General features: G+C 43.5%; 1 protein-coding gene and 1 pseudogene across 2 annotated transcripts in view; one reads left to right on the top strand and one right to left on the bottom strand.

Annotated features, from left to right (window-relative positions):
- LOC110306221 overlaps positions 1-708 on the bottom strand; it is a 31,819-nt pseudogene extending 31,111 nt beyond the window's left edge.
- The window catches only part of Pitpnc1 (phosphatidylinositol transfer protein cytoplasmic 1), a 265,034-nt gene that overhangs the window by 32,453 nt on the left and 226,960 nt on the right, over positions 1-5,621 (top strand). The window lies entirely within an intron of this gene.

Here is a 5,621-nt window from a genome sequence, read left to right as displayed (position 1 = left end):
ACAGAACTAGGTCCTTTTGGTGTTTTAGGAGTCTTTTCCTGTTTTTTGAAGGACTCTTGACCCTTTGATCTTGGTGTTGATGGTTTTAAGTCTTTTCCATTTTGGTTTGATTTTGGTGCATTTTTGGCTGGGGTATCTCGTACAGATTTCTTCACTGGGACCTCTCTTCAGTTTCCTCTTCATCAAAATCCTCCTCCTCCTCCTCATCCTCAGCATCGTCCTCATCATCTTCATCAAGTTTTACTTTTTTCTGTGCAATCATGTTACCACCTCAAGGAGCAGATCGCTTTCCAGACATGCCTAAGAGTTTTACGTCCTCCTCATCTTCATCTTCAGACTCTGCATCTTCCCCTACAGCTACTAGGTGCTGTCCACTAATGTGCACAGGCCCTGAACCACACTTCAACCCTAAGACCACAGGTGGTGTAATTTTGAAGCCCCCAAGGGAAACTGTTGGCTGTACAGAAATTTTCAAAGTTGCCAGTGTGACTTTAATTGGACTGTCTTCATAGTTCATTGCTTCTGCCTCTGTGATGTGTAACTCATCTTTTGCCCCTGCTCCTAAACTGACCGTTCTTAATGACAGCTGGTGCTCATTTTCATCACCATCCACTTTAAAGTGATAGTCTTTGTCAGCCTTTAGTTCACAGCCGAAAAGGTAGTTCTGAGGCCTAAGAGGACTCATGCCATATCCATCGAGTCTTCCATGAGGTGGAGGGGCGCACTTCGGTGTGGGAGAAGCTGGATGGAAAACAACTGCCTCCCGTTCCACAGAACAGACGCACAGGACAGAATCACGCCAAGGCTCAAGTCTACTTTCTTTCTTTCTTTGTTTCTTTCTTTGTTTCTTTCTTTGTTTCTTTCTTTGTTTCTTTCTTCCTTCCTTTCCTTCCTTCCTTCCTTCCTTCCTTCCTTCCTTCCTTCCTTCCTTCCTTCCTTCCTTTCTTTCTTTCTTTCTTTCTTTCTTTCTTTCCTTTCTTTCTTTCTTTCTTGGTTTTTCGAGACAGGGTTTCTCTGTTTAGCCCTGGCTGTCCTGGAACTCACTTTGTAGACCAGGCTGGCCTCAAACTCAGAAATCCGCCTGTCTCTGCCTCCCGAGTGCTGGGAATAAAGGAGTGCGCCACCACGCCCGGTTCAAGTCTACTTTCTAATCATACAATAAATATGCGGCCTTTTGTGTTTGGCTTTTGGCATAGCTGTCATTGTCTACCAGACACACCTGGGAAGGGGGTGCCCAGTTGAGAAATTACCTCTATCAAACTGGCCTGTGGGATATTTTCTAGATTGATGATGGCTGTGGGAAGGCCCAGCCCACTGTGGGTGGTACCATTCCCTAGTCAGATGGGTGTGTAAGAAGGTACATGGGCAAGCCCTGGGCAGCAAGCTAGTAAGCAGAGTTCCTCTGGCTTTCCTGATGTAAGCTCCTGTCTTGAGTTCCTGCCTTGGCTTCCAAGATGATGGAGAATAACTTCTAAGCCAAATTAGCCCTTTCCTCCCCGAGTTGCTTTTGGCCAGCGTTTTATCACAGCAGTAAGGAGCCAAACTATTGCATCTGTTTTTGCTTAGCATATTGATCGTCAGAGTCAACATTGCAGCACGAAACACTTCTCCATTCCTCTTTGTAGCTTTTGTTTGTTTTATTTTTATTGTATTGGCATTGTGCCTACCAGTTGATGGACTCCTGGGTTCTTCTCTGGTAATGACCCCTGGTGGTGAGAACATCCAACCAGACATTATTTTTTTGTTTTGTTTTGTTTTCATTTAGTTCTCTCTGTTGTTTGTTTGTTTGTTTGTTTTGAGACAGTGTTTCTCTGTGTAGTCCTGGCTGTCCTGACATTTGTTTTCAATTCTTTTAGCGCTATTCCCCAGGGTGGGGTTGCTGCAGGGTCATGTGAAATTCCTATGCTCAAGTGGGTTGAAGAGCTGCCAACTGTTTCCCACTGTACCTTCCCTCTGGCAGAGTGTGAGGACTCCAATTTGCCAATGCTCCTCATTTTCTTTTTTCTTCTAACCACCCTGGAGGGTGTGAAGTGGTTTGAATTTGCATTTCCCTAATGGCTTACAATGTTGGACATCTTTTCTCGTGCCTATTGGCATTTTTTTTTTAATCATCTTTGAGGAAACTTCTAATCCTTTGTCTGGCTTTTAATTGGCTTACATTAAAAAAAAAAGTGTTGAAAGTGTATGTATGTGAGTGAGTGTGTGGTGTGTGTGTGTNTGTGTGTGGTGTGTGTGGTGTGTGTGTTGGGTGCTAGACTATCTGTTGAAGGTTTTTATTTATGTGCACGTGTGTGTGTCTTTGTGTGTGCGTTTGTACTTGAACGCCAATGCAAGGTGAGGACTGAAGAAGGACATCGAATCCCCTGAAGCTGGAGTTGGGAGCTGCCCACATGGATGCTGGGAAACTGAACTCAGGTCCTCTGGAAGTGCAGTATAGGCTCATAACAATTAAGCTGGCTCTTCAGCCTCCAGGTGTCAGGTTCTGAGCACACATTTTGTACTCTGTACTCACATGGTAAGCTCACTACCAACTGAGCCTGCTCCTTAGCCAGTCACAGAGCATGGTATCTAGTGATTGATGCAAATGATCACAAATTTTTTATCTTTTCTTTTTTTTGTTCTTTAACACCCTTCATAGGAATCTGCCTTATATACCTCTTTGTTTTCTATGCCTTGAGTGATTCACAGAACTTGCTGTCGGGAACCTGGTTGTCAGGAACACATTCCGATTGTCTCTGGCTTCTTGTGTGTGAGAGTCGCTCTCTATGGCATATGCCTAGGAGTGGAATGTACAAACATGGTTCCTTTAGTGATTATAATATTTATGCTGCTGTGGGCAATGTATGAAAATTACATTTGGGGAAACTTGAGGATTCTGTTTGTTTTTTTGTGTCTGGATGGGGAAGAAAGTCATTACTAAAAGGATGTGGTATTTGCATCTGAAATTTGCATTTTAGGCTTCTGGTATGTTGCTGTTAGCAAGTATTATGTTAAACAAACAAAAGGCAAGTCGCTGGAGACTCCAGTATGTGATCAATATCTCCTTAAGTGTATAGATATTAGCATGTAGCATAACCATGTTTTTGGCTGGCTGATACAGTGGAGAGTTTTGCTAACCATATAGCAGTCCCTCTTAATCAAAGGTTTGCTGTCTGTGTGACTTTATTTCCTTGAGGCTGAACATAGTCTGAAAATATTATACGGAAAGGTCTAGAAATAGACAGTTCATAAGTGTTAAACTGCTATTATTCTTAGAGCAATGAAATCTCATGACCTCTCATTCTTCTTCTTGGGATGCGTGATATCCATCCCTGTGTACAAGGTATTCATTCTCATTGTTTATGCTGTTTGCCTGTCAGTCACTTAGTAGCTCCTCAGTGATCAGATTGCAACCCAGTGTTCAAGGAACTCTTCATTTTTCTCAATAATGGTCTCAAAATATGAGAAATATATAGACCAGATATAGAGGACGGGGCATTTACTGCCCTTTCAGGCATCCACTGGAGTTTTGAACAAGGGAGGCCGGGGGAGATGAACCTATGTGCTAATTAAGTCAACATCCTATCAGCCACCTTCCAACTTCTCTAGGGCCGGAGGCAAGTATATTACAGTGCAGCAGAACAGCAACCCAGTGTGGAGGCGTGGGGTTGCATCCCTTCCTTGGTACCTACGTGGTGTGATGCCAAGATGAATCCCAGTGATGTGTAACCCTGTTGTGTTTAGTGATCTCATTCTGTGCTAGCACAGGGTAGGCGTGGCAGACGATGGGTTCAGTACCTAATGCCCAGAACCTGGGAGGAGATGGAGATGTTCTCTGGGTGGGGCAAATCTATTGCTCTTCATGAGAGGGAGGCTTATGGAGAAAACTCCATAAGCCTAGGCCAGGCCAAGGTCAACTAAGAAGACACAGACTAGCTCCTGGTGGGCAGGTGGGTGGGGCCCCTCCCTTCCTGCTCTCTTGGCCTGTTTTCATTCTGTCCCATCTTAATGTAAACCAGACTTTCAGACCCCACTCCTCCAACACAGCATCTTACAATGCATGTCAAAAGTTCTTTTGTGTGACCTTTAAAAGTCCGGCTAGCCCCAGACTCTTGTCTTCTTTCCTGGTACTTAGTGCTTCTGCCCAAGTCACAACCAATTACAGTTACCAACACATGACACAGTTAACTTTTAATATCTCTGTATTTTATTGTTTGCTTCTCTCAAAAGACAATCAGAGCTAATGAAACGTCGGCTATTACAATCACACGGCTGCTTATGTAATGGTTCCACAGCGTCCTTAATAAATGAGATCTAAATTGTTCTGTCTTCTTGAACCCAGAAACTCCTTCTGACTCAGGGTGTCTGAAGCTCCAGTGTATTTTCTGAGGATCATGCTGTACTCTCTTCTGGAAGGATTTGGTCAAGAGTGATAAAGCTAGACACAATAAGTATGCAGCAATAGGCACGTCTTTCAGAACGAAAGTATTGATTTAAACGAACACACAAACCCTATGTCTTAGTTAGGGTTTACTGCTGTGAACAGACACCGTGACCAAGGCAAGTCTTATAAGGACAATGAGTAATTGGGGCTGGCTTACAGGTTCAGAGGTTCAGTCCATTATCATCGAAGCAGGAGCATGGCAGCATCCAGGCAGGCATGGTAGAAGAGGAGCTGAGAGTTCTACATCTTCATCTGAAAGCTGCTAGCAGAATACTGACTTCCAAGCAGTTAGGATGAGGGTCTTAAAGCCCACAACCACAGTGACACACCTATTCCAGCAGGGCCATACCCTCTAATAGTGCCAGTCCCTGGGCCAAGCATATACAAACCATCACACCTGATTTACCTGGAAAACAAATTTGAAGAGATGATGTTTGTTATATACTGGAAAATGCACTGCGAATATTCTGTTTTTACATGCTGAGACAAGGTTTCTCTGTGAAGCCCAGGCTGACCTGAAACTTGCTCTGTAGACCAGGCTGGCCTCAAACTCAGAGATCCAATTGCCTCTGCCTCCGGAGTGCTGGAACTAAAGGTGTGTGTGTGTGTGTGTGTGTGTGTGTGTGTACATGAGTGTAAATGAAGTGGGCATGGGGGAAGGACAGAGGCTGAAATCCAGTCTTCTTACTCTCTCTTCACCTGTTTTTAAAAAGATTTATTTACTTTGTGTGTGTGTTACCTGCACATATGCCTGTAAGCCCTGATGTCCACCTCCAAAGATGGAGTGGAACTGAGCTGCAGATGGCTGTGAGCTGCCATATAGTTACTGAGGACTGAACCTGGGTCCCCTAGAAGAGCAGTAAGTGCTCTTAGCTCTCAAAGCCATCCCTCTAGCCCTTCACCTTACAAATTTTTTTCAAGAGTATTTACTTATGTATAAAGATGCTTTTGTTTGCATGTACCTCTGCATGCCGGGAAGTGTGCATTGGAATTCATGGCACTACGAGGTTTTTTGTTTGTTAGTTTGTTTTTAAATATTTATATCTATTTTTTATGTATATGAGTACACTGTAGCTGTACTGATGGTTGTGAGCCATCATGTGGTTTTGGGGAATTTGAATTCAGGACCTCTGCTCATTCTTTGGGCAACTTAATCTTCAAATCTACATATTAATGCTTTTTTTTTTTTTTTTTTTTT

The sequence above is a fragment of the Mus caroli genome, chromosome 11 (assembly GCF_900094665.2).
Source record: "Mus caroli chromosome 11, CAROLI_EIJ_v1.1, whole genome shotgun sequence".
Classification (NCBI taxonomy): Eukaryota; Metazoa; Chordata; class Mammalia; order Rodentia; family Muridae; genus Mus; species Mus caroli.
The sequence above is the reverse complement of the archived record's forward strand: the minus strand, read 5'-3'. Positions and strand labels throughout refer to the sequence as shown.